This window comes from Podarcis vaucheri (assembly GCF_965113315.1).
Source record: "Podarcis vaucheri genome assembly, chromosome: 15".
Lineage (NCBI taxonomy): Eukaryota > Metazoa > Chordata > Lepidosauria > Squamata > Lacertidae > Podarcis > Podarcis vaucheri.
Window position 1 is genome coordinate 34,691,112 of NC_138753.1, and position 15,648 is coordinate 34,706,759.

The following is a 15,648-nucleotide window of genomic DNA, read 5'->3' on the forward strand; positions in this document are numbered from 1 at the left end:
CATGCATATCTGTGGTATGATAAGGTTAAAGCACACAAAGCGTTTAGAAACCATATTGGCGGAAATGACTGGCAGAATCCGAGACCAGGGAGAAGAGTCGGTGGAAGAAGATTGGAAAAAATTCAAAGTATATTTACAGAAATATTGCAAAATTAATGAATGTTAGAAGGATGCTGGAATGACGCTATATGGCTTTAGCAGAAATGTTATAGAGAATTAAGTAAAAATAGATTGTTAATGGACCAAAGTGGAAAATTTAAGGTTAGATTGTGTTAAGATAATTGATAGAACAAAAATTGAGAAAGATGGAAAGGATTTGCTGAAATAGTTAATTGAACTAGAATACAAAAAAGGGAGGTGTGAGGAGGTTGATGAAACAAGTAAATGAAAGGTAAAGATACGGAAATATTGGGTGTGTTTTTTAAAAATGTTTTTGTTCTTTCTTGTTGTTTTCCTGTATGGCTTTTTGTTGTTGTTGTTGTTTTTTGTTTTTGATGTGTAGTAAGGTATTGTTCTGTTTTGTTTAACTTTTTACTGCTTTTTTCTTTTTTTCTGTAATTTCTAAACCTCCAATAAATATCATTTAAAAAGAAAAGAAAAGAAAGAAATTGTGCTCCGGTGGCACAGCAGCAAAGGGAGGCCCCATTAGCTAAAGTGGTGCTTCAGGTTAAGAACAGTTTCAGGTTAAGAACGGACTTCTGGAACGAATTAAGTACTTATCCCGAGGTACCACTGTATTCTACTCAGAGTCACCCTAGGTAGTTAGGGAGGAACACCCTCTCATCAGATGTCCAGGAGATAAGGAACTACACAGGAGAAGACATCTGAACGCAGCCCTGTATTGGGAAGTTTTTAATGTTTAAAGTTTTATTATGTTTTTATATGTGCTGGAAGCTGGCCAGAGTGGATGGGGAAACCCGGCCAGAAGGGCAGGGTATGAAAAAAGAACACAATAACAACAACAACATTTGAATCCGCAAGGACAGATTTCATAAAACCCACCTAAAGCCCATTTGAGCTTCCAACTAACTGCGCTGTGCAGGCGTGGAAGGCAGAAATGCAGTTTAAAATGTACTTGCACCAGATTTTTGAACCAACTCTTGATTGTATGGCAGGAATGGGGGGATCTACAGCTTTCCAGATGTTGCTGCAGCTGCCGTCAACCCTGATAACCACGGGGCTGCTGGGAGCTGGAATCCAAGAACATCTGGAAGGCTACAGGATGCTGACCATGTTTGGTGAACAGTCAATCTTTTATCTGCCAGTTTTGATGAAATTGCCCTTGATTGCTTGAATTATGGTAAGAAGGCAGGCAGGGGGAGAATGGCTGGTTGGTTGGGCATTACCCAATTTGCCCATATAAACTACTCTCTACTATTGGCCAGTCATTGAACCAGCTTCTGTGACACCCACTGCAAAGCAACAGATTGTAGGGAAGGGTTATTTATAACATTGTAATAACTGAGATTATCTGAGTTATCTAAGGGAGATTATTACAATCGCACCCATCTCCTTGCAAGACGTGGAGGTGCCTGCATGATGGAGTTGCCATTTGAATAGGAGCTTCGTTTGTGTGTGAGCAGAAATCCTTCTGCACTCGATAGACATCTGCTGTGGGTGCCACACTCAAGTCCACTTGTTTATAATACTATTTTGCAGATAACGTTTGTAATCTGAATCTATTCTACAATGTAATTATAGGCGATTGGGATCGTAGCCTCAGGCAGCCTGGTATCTGGTGAGCAAGGATGCCATTTCAGATTAGATGGTTATAAACAAGTTGTTTTTCTTCATAGTAATATCACTCCTTACAAATCACATCTCTTTTAACATTGAAATTCTGTATGCACTTATTTGGGAGTCAGTCTCATTGACTTGAATGAGACTTACCAGTGAGTAGACACACATAGTATTGCCCTGTAAGCATCTCAGTCACAACATAAAGGTGTAAGGGGGTATTCAGCTATGTCCTATTCAGAGTAGAGCCACTGAAATGAATGAACCTAAGTTAGTCGTGTCTCTTAACTTCAATGGGTCTACTCTGTGTAGGACTAGCATTGCATACCACCCTATGTATCGATGCAAACTTGCAGAAAAGTGTGTGGCACAGTCTACCTTGGACCTACCTGTACTACTTCAAATTGGAGTGTTTTATATATAAAAAAATAACGTGCAGATGAAAAGCTACAGCGTCGTGGAGAGGGCTGCACACCAGCCTTCTCTCTAAGATGCAAACTTTCCATTGAAATCAAAGTAATTGCCTTCCCCCTTGCTAGGTTTTGCTGCAACCTTCTCAGGAATGTTAATCATTATCACCATATAGGCTCGATAAAACCCTCTGCATAAATTAATGTTCCCTATCACTGAAGAGCCAGGTTAAGAAGGGTTTCTTATCAAGGAAGGGGGGGGGGAATCATTTGGCTGCCTATGTGTTAGATATGGTATCTTTTACTGAAGGCGGATCGTTTTTCTCCCCAGGCTTAGAGGCAGTTTGAAAGGCTGATTTCTCTCTGTGGTGTGTGTGCCCATCCTGCTTCCAGTTCCGAAGTTTGGGTGGTGTTTTGTTGTTGTCATCGTTTAAAAAATGTTTTTGACCAGATGCAATAGGGAAACCTATCATTTTAAAAAGTAGAGACATTTTAAAAAGTAGAGACATCACCTTGCCAACAAAGGTACGTATAGTAAAAGCTGTGGTTTTCCCAGTAGTGATATATGGAAGTGAAAGCTGGACCATAAAGAAGGCTGATCGCCGAAGAATTGATGCTTTTGAATTATGGTGCTGGAGGAGACTCTTGAGAGTCCCATGGACTGCAAGAAGAACAAACCTATCCATTCTTAAGGAAATCAGCCCTGAGTGCTCACTGGAAGGACAGATCCTGAAGCTGAGGCTCCAATACTTTGGCCACCTCATGAGAAGAGAAGACTCCCTGGAAAAGACCCTGATGTTGGGAAAGATTGAGGGCACAAGGAGAAGGGGACGACAGAGGACGGGATGGCTGGACAGTGTTCTTGAAGCCACCAGCATGAGTTTGACCAAACTGCAGGAGGCAGTGGAAGACAGGAGTGCCTGGCGTGCTCTGGTCCATGGGGTCACGAAGAGTCGAACACGACTAAACGACTAAACAACAACAACAACAACAACAATAGGGAAACCAAAGCAAGGTGCCTGTATATGCTACGTCTCAAACAATAGGAATAAAATAGACAACTGGGACCTGCAGTAGAATGTTGCAGCATGGAGTCCTTATTGTTCAGAACTCCACACTCTGCTCTGTTTCCCTTCCTAGTTTTCTGTTGCCTTCCCACAACAGCCAGTCAGCATTCTGGTTGCCACTGACCAACCTCAGTCCTTATAGGGCTATTTTTGAGATTCTTTCCCCTCTCCCACTGGGAACACCCCAGGGTGACCAGAGGTGGTAGATCTCAAGAGGTGTTCTAACTTCATTTTAAAAACACAGATGCCTAGAAATACCTACTATTGCGGAGTGGCAGGCGAAGATGATGGAATTTGCTGAGTTGGCCAAACTGACTTGCAGGATCCGAGATCAGGATGATCAGAAATTTCAGAAAAACTGGAGCAAATTTATGGTATATTTAAATGACAACTGTAAAAAATTTAAAGACACTAGCAGGATTGAAGTAATTCCTACAATGTAGATAGGATGTTAAGAAGTAAAGAGTTAGAATACGCGACTGGATTCGATAAGGGATACCAGCTGATGAGGGGGAGGGAAGTCGCAAGCTTGGCAAAGCAAAAAGGTTTATACGTTGATTAATGTACCGTTTAAATAAGTGTGTAAAGAAAATAATAAAAAAAAATGGGGGGAGTACAGATACAAATGCCTTTGCTGCCTTTAAAAACAAAACAAAAACAATAACATATTTTTATTAAAGATTTCTTGGTTTACAAAACCAACTCTTTTTTCAAGTTACATTTTCTACAGATCAGTTTCATTTGTTGAGACATTAGTGTTACATTAGGAAGGAAAGGAAGATGTATGGAAGTGAGAGCTGGACCATAAAGAAGCCTGATCGCTTCTTGAAGCCACCAGCATGAGTTTGACCAAACTGCGGGAGGCAGTGGAAGACAGGAGTGCCTGGCATGCTCTGGTCCATGGGGTCACGAAGAGTCGGTCATGACTAAACAACTAAACAACAACAACAACAGGAAGGAAAGGGGGAAAGAACTTCATTGGCTATGGGTAGTTGGAGATCGCCGTCTATTTTTTTGGTTACCTCTTGTTAACTTGCCTTCCTGCGCAATTTCCATAGGAGCAAGTGTGTTATAGCAAATGCACACAAAAGGAACGAGCGCTGCTCTTAAGGTGCCTGGTTGGCTAACAGATTAATTGCACACAAGAGGAGTGTCTGGATCAGGCAAGTGGCCCGTCATTTTCTCATTGTGGCCAGCCATTTGCCTATGGGAACCTCCAAGATGTTTGTGAGTGCAACGCCGTTTGTTCACCTGCAGTTCCCACCAATTGGTGTTCAGAGGTATCCTGTCTCTGCCTTGATAGCCTTGTCCTCCAAGACTCTGTCGAATCCTTTCAAAGCCACCCAAGTCAGTAGCCACCACTGCCTCTTGTGGAAGAGGGAAGAAGTACAAGCTTTTGTCGATCAAATGGAAACCCTGCGTTAAAGGCCAGATGTCCCTAAGGTCAGCAGCAGAGCCGTCTTTCCCATTGGGTTTACTGGTGTGTTGCGCCAGCCTCTCAGGAGCGCCCCAGCAAGTGGGGGAGCTGCGTGGCTTTGCCGGCGGCCTCCCCTTTCCCTCCTGCGTGCCTGCAAGCTGCACCCCGTCAACCATATGGCTGGCAGGTGTGCAGCCTGCCTCCCAAGCCTCCGCGGGACAACTCTGGGAAACGGGGGGTGGGGCGCCGGATATGCTTAAGACGGCCCTGGTCAGTAGTGTTGTTTTTGCCGATCCCCCCCCCAAATATAGCTCAAAATAGCTCACAAACTGTCAGGCTTTGGGGAATCAGATCCTTCTCCCGGTGGCAGCAAAGAAGCAGATTTTTTTAAAAAAAATCTTACCAATTAGTTTATTCAGTACTCACAGCAGGAGACAAAGGAATGCGGTTTCTCTCTAGAAATGGTGTTGCTCCAAGTGAAGTCCCACCCTGCCCATCATCTCCCCTATTCTACGCAAATCCTGCGTCTGTCAGCTGTCTCTCCCCTGGTGCTTCTTCTTCCTGCTGCTCCTCTCCCAATACTTCCCAGCTTCTCCCCACTGCAGCCTCTGAACTATGCCCTTCTGCAAACCACTGTTCTGAATCTATACTGTCCTCCTGTTCTCGGGAAGGTCCAGGAGAAGGGGGTGGCAGCCCCCACCATTCCTCCTCAGTCCACCCCCTGACACAAACGGCTCAGCAACTTTTGTGTTCGGATTTTCACTTTCTGAAATATGGCAACCCTAGGCACTCTGGCCCCAAATAGCACAGGGAATCGGAATTGAGCAGGAAATTGGATTTTCCTCTCCCCGCCGCTTGTTTGTGGACTTCCCAGAGGTGTTGGGTTGACGGCGGTTGGAAACAGTATGCTGGAGCAGATGGATTGTTTCTCAGACCCAGCAGGACTTTTGTGACGAGAGCCTAAGATGGCCAAGCACATGCGTTGCATGTGAAAGCTCCCAGGTTCAATCCCTGGCATAGCCATAATAATAATAATAATTTATTATTTGTACCCCGCCCATCTGGCTGGGTTCCCCCAGCCACTCTGGGCGGCTTCCACAAAGACCAAAAATACACTAAGATGTCACACATTGAAAACTTCCCTTAATATGTCTTCTGAATGTCAGGTAGTTGTTTATCTCTTTGTCATCTGGTGGGAGGGCATTCCACAGGGCGGGCGCCACTACCGAGAAGGCCCTCTGCCTGGTTCCCTGTAGCTTTGCTTCTCGCAATGAGGGAACCACCAGAAGGCCCTCGGAGCAGGACCTCAGTGTCCGGGCAGAACGATGGGGATGGAGACTCTCCTTCAGGTATACTGGGCCGAGGCCGTTTAGGGCTTTAAAGGTCAACACGAACACTTTGAATTGTGCTCGGAAACGTAGAAAAATGACCAGGGAGCAGGTGGCATGACATCTGGCTGACCGCCTCTCCTGGTATGTCCCACAGAGAAATTTACGGTCTGCAAATAAAAACACCCTAAAGATCCCAGGCCTCAGAGAGGTTAGGCTGGCCTCAACTAGAGCCAGGGCCTTCTCGGCTGCGGCTCCAATCTGGTGGAACGCTCTGTCACAAGAGACTAGGGCCCTGCAGGACCTGACATCCTTCCGCAGGGCCTGCAAGACAGAGCTGTTCCACCAGGCCTTTTGTCAGGGCGCAGCCTGACCCCCTCCTCTGGCAATCTGCACAAAATTTTGCTTGATGGTTGCCATTAATTTGATTTTAATTTGATTTAATTAATTTTAGAATGAATGTTTTAGAATGTTGAACTATTTTGATTGTTGTTAGCCGCCCTGAGCCCAGCTTCGGCTGGGGAGGGCGGGATATAAATAAAATTTATTATTATTATTATTATTATTATTATTATTATTATTATTATTATTATTATACCAAGCTGCTGTTGCCACTGCTAATTCTGCAGTATTATGGTTCAAAGGGCAATGTTCTAACAAGGTATAAATAAGGCAGCTTCCTGTGTTCTCTGAGGCGGTGCATATAGAAATATCTTGGGCATGTGGAGTCCTGTTGCACTCAGGTACCACTTTTGGGCTTCACACGGGGATCTGGTCAGCCACTGTGTGACCAGGATAGTGGACCAGATGAGCCACTGGCCTCATCCAGAAGACTATTTTTATGTTAACAAATGCATACCCCCACAAAGGAGTGGCTTGCAGATGAAAAGCAAACACATGAGTAATGCATGTGCTTCTATCGTTTGTCATTATTCTCAACAAACAGGCCAAATGGCCCATGAACTTCAGGTACAGTCTGTGACATGTCTCTGCAAAGCTTCTAACTATAGAAAGCAATCACAAATGACCATGATGGGTGGTGATCACACGATCTTTCTAAGCTTTGCCATGCTAATTTAATGCTAATTTGATGTGCATGTGACCATGTAGGAAGTGGAATGATTCCCTCTCCCCGCCATCACATTCACATTTGACTAGAAATCCGGAGAGGATGAATTGCTGCCAAGTTCTCTTACATCACCAAACATTGGAGCTAAAGTATTGCACCCAGCATAACGTGTTAGTTGGCTCACACTTTGGCCCAAGGTGTGCAATTCTCCTCCGGAATTCTCCCTCCTACGAATTTCACAATGCAGTTCTCCAGCAGCAACAAAATTTGCTCAAAAATGTGCCGTGTTAGGGGAGAGTGCACATAAAAATAACAAAATAATATAATGTGTTATTTATGGGAAACAGCTTGCAAAAATATGTATTTAAAGCAAAATTGCAAATATGTCGATTGGGGAAAATGTGCACCAAAATGCTAACAAATATTTGTGACGGTTTCTTGTTTTTTAAAAAAGAGATTAGCAAACTGGTGTAGAAGTGTGAAACATAAGTTTGGCAAAATGAGAAATCGAGAGAAAGTGAAATGGACAGATTCATCCATCACTAATGATGGAGAGAGATGCTTGCCTATCAGACTTGCCCATTGTGGAGTTGGGTTTCCAGGCGATATACTAATGGGTTGCTTTTTGCTAAAGGACTAGAGAGCACTGATGAAGACCTCATCCTCTATTCCTGGTGTGTTTTTTTCCTGTGTTGCCTCTGGGCTGGATCTTGTGGGTGTTGCTACAGCTGTGCATGTCGGTAATGAGCCTTACGCTAAATGTTTCCGGTCTGCTATGTTCCCGGGAGGATCTTGTGGGCTTCAGCCGAACGGGGTCTGCTTTATATGAGTGATTTAACGTGGTGTAAGCAATCTGCATGCTCGGGGTGCGCATATGTGTGAGGGAGAAGCTGCCATTGGTATCACATTATTTTATTAGAGTTTCAAAGCTGATATTAAGTGGACATGATTTCTTCCCATGGACCATTAATTTTGTTTTATTGCTGGCCTGATGGCTATTACCCCTTCTTGCCAATACATTCCTCCATTAGGCTTGTACAATTAACAAAATATGAGCTGTTTAAAGCGTTGCTATGAACAATGGGTCACTGAGAAGCAGGTCTGGGGAAAAGAGGGGTGGTTTTGTGAGTGCTTTGTGACCATGAGATGCTATGGGGCTGGCAGAGGAGAGTGTGTGCAGATGAGAGTGTGTGCAGATCGATTTGTGTCCCTTTGCAGATAGAAGGCTCCTTTCTACAAAACATTTTCTATTTGGTTTTTCAAATCCAAAATGCAATTTGAGTTATGAGTGGTGCATGTCTGTTCTGTTTTTCCCCTTTTAGAAATGTGCCAGAGCTGGGGCTCAATTCGTTTCCATTCTTTTGTGTACTTAAGGGCACAGGCAATTGCAGCACAAGATATACATACCCAAATGCAAAATAACAGGACTGTCACATGATTACATCTAGTCAATTAATCATCCGAGTGTTAGTTTATTAATCAGATATATCTGCATACATTTGCATGGGATTAAAATGAGTGGCTCAGATGTCAAAGCATGCATTCATTGCTTCTAGGATGCGGGGGGGGGGGGGAGAGAGAGAGAGAAATCTGTGACCCTTCAGAATTTGCTGGACTCCTTCAGGCCCAGCCAGCATGGCCAATGGACAGGGTTGCTAGGAGTCCAGAAGTATCTGGTGGCCCACAGGTCTGCACCCCTGTTTTTAAATAACTTGTGCATGCTTAGAAAGAGGCACGGATGCTTGAGCTGAGATTCCTGCATTGCAGGGAGTTGGAATAGATGGTCTTTGGGGTTCCTTCCAACTCTACAATTCTATGATTCTATGATGGAGAGAAGGGGGGTGCGCCTCTTTTAAGAATGATACTTACCATCTGGTTCCATCACCTCCTGGCAAATCGAAGGGGAAGAAATGGAGGCAGTGAGAGATTTTACTTTCTTGGGCTCCATGATCACTGCAGATGGTGACAGCAGTTATGAAATTAAAAGATGCCAGCTTCTTGGGAGAAAAGCAGTGACAAACCTAGACAGCATCTTAAAAAGCAGAGACATCACCTTGCCGACAAAGGCCCATATAGTTAAAGCTATGGTTTTCTCAGTAGTGATGTATGGAAGTGAGTGCTGGACCATAAAGATGGCTGAAGAGTTGATGCTTTTGAATTCTGGTGCTGGAGGAGACTCTTGAGAGTCCCATGGACTGCAAGAAGATCAAATCTAACCATTCTGAAGGAAATCAGCCCTAAGTGCTCACTGGAAGGACAGATCCTGAAGCTGAGGCTCCAATACTTTGGCTACCTCATGAGAAGAGAAGACTCCCTGGAAAAGACCCTGATGTTGGGAAAGATGGAGGGCACAAGGAGAAGGGGATGACAGAGGATGAGATGGCTGGACAGTGTTCTTGAAGCTACCAGCATGAGTCTGACTAAACTGCGGGAGGCAGTGGAAGACAGGAGTGCCTGGCGTGCTCTGGTCTATGGGGTCACGAAGAGTCGGGCACGACTAAATGACTAAACAACAACTTACCATTTGATGTTTTTGTTCTTGGGGACAAATTTATAGCTCTATAAAATAGCCCACATAATTTTGAATTAAAGCCTCGGTTAATGTTTTGCCTACAACTGGATGTGGGTGGCAGCAGGGGCAGCACAACCCTTGCATAGTAACAATGAATTTAACTTAGTAATGTCAGTTAGCACATTTCGTTAGCGTGTGGTGCTGATAACGCCAAGGTCGTGGGTTCCATTCCCATATGGGCAACCTGGAAATTCCTGCATTGCAGGGGGTTGGACTAGATGACCCTTGGTCCCCTCCCATTTCTATGATTCTACAGTTTGTTGTTTAGTCGTTTAGTCGTGTCCGACTCTTCGTGACCCCCTGGACCAGAGCACGCCAGGCACTTGTGTCTTCCACTGCCTCCCGCAGTTTGGTCAAACTCATGCTGGTAGCTTCGAGAACACTGTCCAGCCATCTCGTCCTCTGTCGTCCCCTTCTCCTTGTGCCCTCCATCTTTCCCAACATCAGGGTCTTTTCCAGGGAGTCTTCTCTTCTCATGAGGTGGCCAAAGTATTGGAGCCTCAGCTTCAGGATCTGTCCTTCCAGTGAGCCTTCAGGGCTGATTTCCTTCAGAATGGATAGGTTTGATCTTCTTGCAGTCCATGGGACTCTCAAGAGTCTCCTCCAACACCATAATTCAAAAGCATCAATTCTTTGGCGATCAGCCTTCTTTATGGACCAGCTCTCACTTCCATACATCACTACTGGGAAAACCATAGCTTTTACTATACGGACCTTTGTCGGCAAGGTGATGTCTCTGCTTTTTAAGATGCTGTCTAGGTTTGTCTTTGCTTTTCTCACAAGAAGCAGGCGCCTTTTAATTTCGTGACTGCTGTCACCATCTGCAGCGATCATGGAGCCCAAGAAAGTAAAATCTCTCACTGCCTCCATTTCTTCCCCTTCTATTTGCCAGGAGGTAATGGGACCAGTGGCCATTATCTTTGTTTTTTTGATGTTTAGCTTCACCCTCATTAAAACACCACCCACAGAAAATAAGAAAATCAAGCAGGATTAATAATCTCTATCCAGAACAAGTGGATTTAGGCTCAAAATACTATGGTCCCATTATTCCCCTATTTTCTGGGGACCTTCGTGCTTTTTTAAAATTTCTTTTAGAATAGCAATGGCACTGTCACTGGGATGACGTTGGAGAGATCTTTGTGTCCACTGTAGGCAGTGAAGCAAGTTGGCAGACCAATATGGTTCAGTTATTTGGTGATAGCAAATCTATGTATTAGTATTAAGTAGAAGGAAGAATAATGCCGCTCCTATCTTTAAGAAAAGGCAGTGCCTTTCCCCATTCCAGATCTCAAGGCAGGCTGGGAAATGAAGGCACAGTAATATTCTAGTTTCTATTGGCTCTGCCCAGAGCGGGGAAATCCTCCCTCTCTCCTTTGCAACTTAGTTTTGTTTAGTTCTTGCAAGTCCAGGAAGAGGGGTATGCTCACTCATTCTTACAGAACTTAATAAAAAGCTTCCTAACCATATTCATTCAGAGCCAAAACAACAGCCTACTGGGATGTGAGGAAATACCTCTACATGAGCCTTGTGAATGTCAATAAAATACATGTTTGTGAACTTTGTGGAGTTCTATCCAGATTGAGAGAAGTCTCAGGATGGAACAAGAATAGTGTAGTCACAGTTTTGAGTGTTGGTCTAGGCCTGAGGAGCTCTGGGTTTGAATCCTACCTCAGTCACAAAGATTACTTTGGATGGCCCAGTCCAAGGAACTGCCCCATTTGCCCCCCAGTTTCCTTATGATGGGATCATAGGGGTTGGATCAATGTCTTAGCTTGCCCACTATTCCCTTGAAACCTACTTTGCCTATGTATCGTATTGATCTGAGCATGGAAGATTTTGGTGGAACCCATATTCCAAGTTCAAGTTCTTCATCTAGGGCAGTTTGCCTTGCAATCCTAAGAAATTTGAGCTTTCTGGCTGAGGGAAAGGGTTTCGTTGGCCCCAGCCTTCACATTCTCTGTGCTGTACCATATTTCCTCTTCATTGAAAGGTGGAAACTCTAATGGTGTAAATGGTAGAAACTTTTCCACGCTAAACTCAAGTCATAAAGACCAAAGTCCACTGTAGCAAATGTGGCTATAAAACTACTTTTTTACTTTCAAAGCTATTGGGACAGGGACTGAAACATGAAATGTAAAGAATGAATGCACTTTGTTTTCATAATAACAGCACACATTTTCTTTTTTCTTTTTTTGATACCAGCTGCAGTTTCAAGCTGAAATTCTTCTACTTGTAAATGGAGAGAAAACTGGCCATGTATCTTACTTTATATTACTAGTGTCTGGGGTGAGATGAGGGCAGCAGCCTGGGGTGGAGCCAGGAGCCAGGAGCTATGGGATCAGGCCATAGTCAGGGCTGGGTTGGCCATTTGCACATTTCCAAAAAAGAGGGAATGCATCACCAAAAGAGGACAAAAGATACAACAGAATTTGTCTCGTGTCTGTTCAGATACCCTGGTCCCAGACCGCTTGTGGGCCATAGAGAAATAAATGGTTCTGTGGTGGTACTCGTCTGAATGGGAAGTCAATAGCAAGGTTATTGTACTGGGCTTCCTTAACTATGTATGTAAATCCATCCAAATGGCTCCTGTTCAGAACTTTTCAACCAAATTGAAGACCTATTTACACTGCAAGGCCAGTATTTTTTAGTGCTTAAAAATATGTTTTTTGCATTGATGTTTCATACTGGTTTTACACTGTATTTTAGATTTCCATATGTTTGTATTATTTTTGTATTATTGGTTCAGAGAGAGAGAGAGAGAGAGAGAGAGAGAGAGAGAAAGTTGCCCAGAGTTACTGGATGGAAATGCAATGAATATTTGGAAAAAATAATCAATTTTCATTGGGACTTGTAATTGAAAATTTAGCAAACTGACGCAGAAATGTACGATACCAAGCTGCAGACTGAAAACATGAGAAGCACAGAGAAACCAAAATGGATGAATTTGTCCATCCCTTAAACAATATACTTTATTCTATTAATAGGTACCTTCTGGAACTGGATCCTGAGCTATCTGCCTTTCTAGCTGATCTGTTCCAAACTTCGCTGAATGGTAAGTAACCCGATTGGCATTTTATCCTGCATTTGACAGAGGTTACAGGGCCCATAAGGAGGCACCCACAATGTTGTAGTTGGTGTTCTGGAAACTTGCTGAAATAATGCACCCCAATTCGAAGAAAAAGGGATAGAGTGTGATGCATTTTAACTAGTCTTCATTTAGTCTGTGTTACAGCCAACAATGTTTTCTGTGTGCAATTAGTTCTTCAGGGGTGACTAATCTCTTGCCCTCCAGATGTTGTCAGTCTCCAGCTCCCATCATTCCTGACCTGAAGGTGATGGAGCTGTGATTCAGGAACACCTGGAGAGCTATGGGTTAGCCACTCCTGATGTACAACAATGATCTGGAAAGGTTGCTGAACATATTGGAGTATAAGCACATATTGGTTGTTGGTGCACATATTGAAAGGTTGGTACACATATTGGAGTATAATGTTTGCAGTCACCCTGTCCCTTGTCCTCCTTTGTTTAAATGGAGAGATGGACTATGGCTTTTATGCCCATGGTTTTCCTGGACTCAGTGTTTCCTGAATAAGTGTGTATAGCAGAGCCTGGTGGGGAGCATCACCCACTTCTCTCTCTTTCTCCCTTTCTCCACACCCAGTAGGCTCTTGGGAGACGGAAATGGCTGTTGCCAAAGGTCTGGACAGATCACTTGCAGAGGGCTTTTGAAATTAGGCTGAGAGCCCTAGGGCCACGGACTGCCTGCTTGCGCTGCCTGTAATTGATTTTGGTGCTCATTATACTGTTAATGCCAGTTGTCGTCTGTTAGCTTATGGTGAAAGTTCTGTGCATTTGGCAGAGCTTACAGAAGCATTGAGACTTTGCCAGTTCTCTTGGTTGAGCAAAGCCAGTTCTGCCTCTATTCCCAGTCCCCTTGCTTCCTTTTCCCATCAGTGATTGATTTACACAGAAAACTAGCTTAGCCAGGAGAACCGTAGATTTGTCTAGCTGGAAAAGACATGAGAGGCAACCAAGCTGATCAGCTAAAGTATTAAACTGAAGTGAGGACCTGCCGTTGCTTGAGTAAACCAATCAATCTGTATAACAAAAGCATGTGCTCTGTGATTTATTTATTTTTTGTAGCATGGGGTGGATGGGGAGATCATTGGAGGGAAATGAAGAACATAAAACAAGTATTAGCTGCTTGAGAATAACAGTGGGAGAGGACTATTGCTCTCATCTGGTGCTTTCTGTCTTCCCATTGGCATCTGTTTGGCACCGGATACAGGATGCTAGACTAGATGGGTCTTTGGTCTGATCCAAGAGGATTCTTATATTGTTAAATTATGTGTCACAAGTCAACAAGTAAAGGGATTAAGGAAAACCTATGCCTGTACTGTGAACCCAGTCAGTGACAATAATCCTCCCTAGATTTTGTAGAGGCAAGGGAAGGTTGTCTGTTTGGTGGAGATTAAAACCACCCAAAGTTGATAAATGGAGCTGAAGGAATGGGATGGAGAAGAGAAATGAGGAATGAGTGAAGAAATAGTAGGCTGAGAGAATAATGGGTTGACTGCCAGGAGCTGCCAGGGCTAAAACCGAGAACTTTGGAGCCAATTGGAGCATCTTCCCAGGCAGTGAAGTACTGTCAGTGTCTGGGCTGGCCCTGTCCACCTAAGGTGGCCATTGGGCCTTCCTGGACAGGAAGAGCTATAAAGGACTTCCTGTTTGGACTAAGACCTTGCCTGAGCAACAGAAGCCTTCATGGCTCTAATGTGTTCCTTGCCTCTGACCCCTTGCTTAGATTCTTGGCTCTGACTCCTTCTGGTCAACAGATGGACTAAGCAGATGCCTGCTTCCCCACTTTGTACCTAAAAGAGCTCCTTTCCCATCTTGTACCCTACAATCGGCAGGTGAGACCTTGCCCAGTTGGCATTGTGCCCTTTTCCGTGGTGGTTCCCTGCTTGTACAGTGCCTTCCCTAGTGAGGTGCAACTGTCTCCCCTATTATAGACTTTCAGGAGAAACATTCCTGTTTACGCGGGTATTTGATGGCTGAAAAGGCCTTGTTCCCAGCAACCCAGAGATCCCTGGTGGAGGTAAGCTTTTTAAAAGAACGTTTTAACATTTTTGTAGATTCTTTTTAATGTTTTATCACTGCCACGTCTTCTGCCCTGGACTCCTTTGGGCAAAAGGGCAGGATATAAATTGCACAAATCAATAAATAGTACCTCCATTCCAGGAAAAGCATCGCCTCCATCAGGCTGCTGTTAAAAGCGGCAACTCTAGAGGTGGTGGGGAGGTAGTCAAGATGGCGGCAGAGGCAGATGCTTAAGAGGAGAGCTCTGTTGTGAATAATGGAGGCAGTGCCATTGTTGTCCCAAAGGTTGCCTACAGCCTTTGGGACAACAGAGAAGGCTTTATTTTTCCATCAGGAAACTGTTTGCTTTACCTCTACTGTAACTACAGGAACTCTAGAACTGAAGAGCGGTGGCTGGGCTTGCATTTTACATATTGAATGGAACCCACCAGCCAATTCTTTGACTGCAGGCTTCCGGCACCATTTTAGCAATGCTCTGGCTCCTAACTAATCTACATGTATATGTGATTAATTGTTATCAGCGGATATCAACACTCCCATGCAAAAATAGACTGTGATGACTATTTGAATAAATCATAAGAACAGCTAACCTGATACCACATAGCATCATGCAGTTGGCTGAGCAAGGCGCGTTCTCATCCTTGACCTCGTATGGCTTGCAGAGATCAGTGTTTGCTTATGGAAGCTGGTGATTTAAAGTTGTGGCTGTGCAGACCTTCTTCTCGCACAGGGAGCCTGTTTCACCACTCATTTCCATGCCCCATTCCCAGTGTACAATCCAAACTAAGACATATCTCTTCACTTCTCTGGATGCAGAGTGAGGTTACACAATGACCAATGTGAATCTTTTCCCATTATCTGTGACTGTTCACTTGTTTTATATGAATACTAGAGATCAAGATGAAGATTTACTTTGGCCACTAAATTCAGATTTGGAGCTGGCAGAGC

General features: G+C 44.1%; 1 protein-coding gene across 8 annotated transcripts in view; it reads left to right on the forward strand.

Annotated features, from left to right (window-relative positions):
• Window positions 1-15,648, forward strand: part of PKNOX2 (PBX/knotted 1 homeobox 2) — a 456,445-nt gene that overhangs the window by 99,858 nt on the left and 340,939 nt on the right. For all 8 annotated transcript variants that reach the window (XM_082200515.1, XM_082200522.1, XM_082200517.1 and 5 more), the window contains one exon: window positions 12,585-12,652. The gene's annotated coding sequence lies outside the window, so the exon portion shown is untranslated. The remainder of the gene's footprint in view (window positions 1-12,584; window positions 12,653-15,648) is intronic.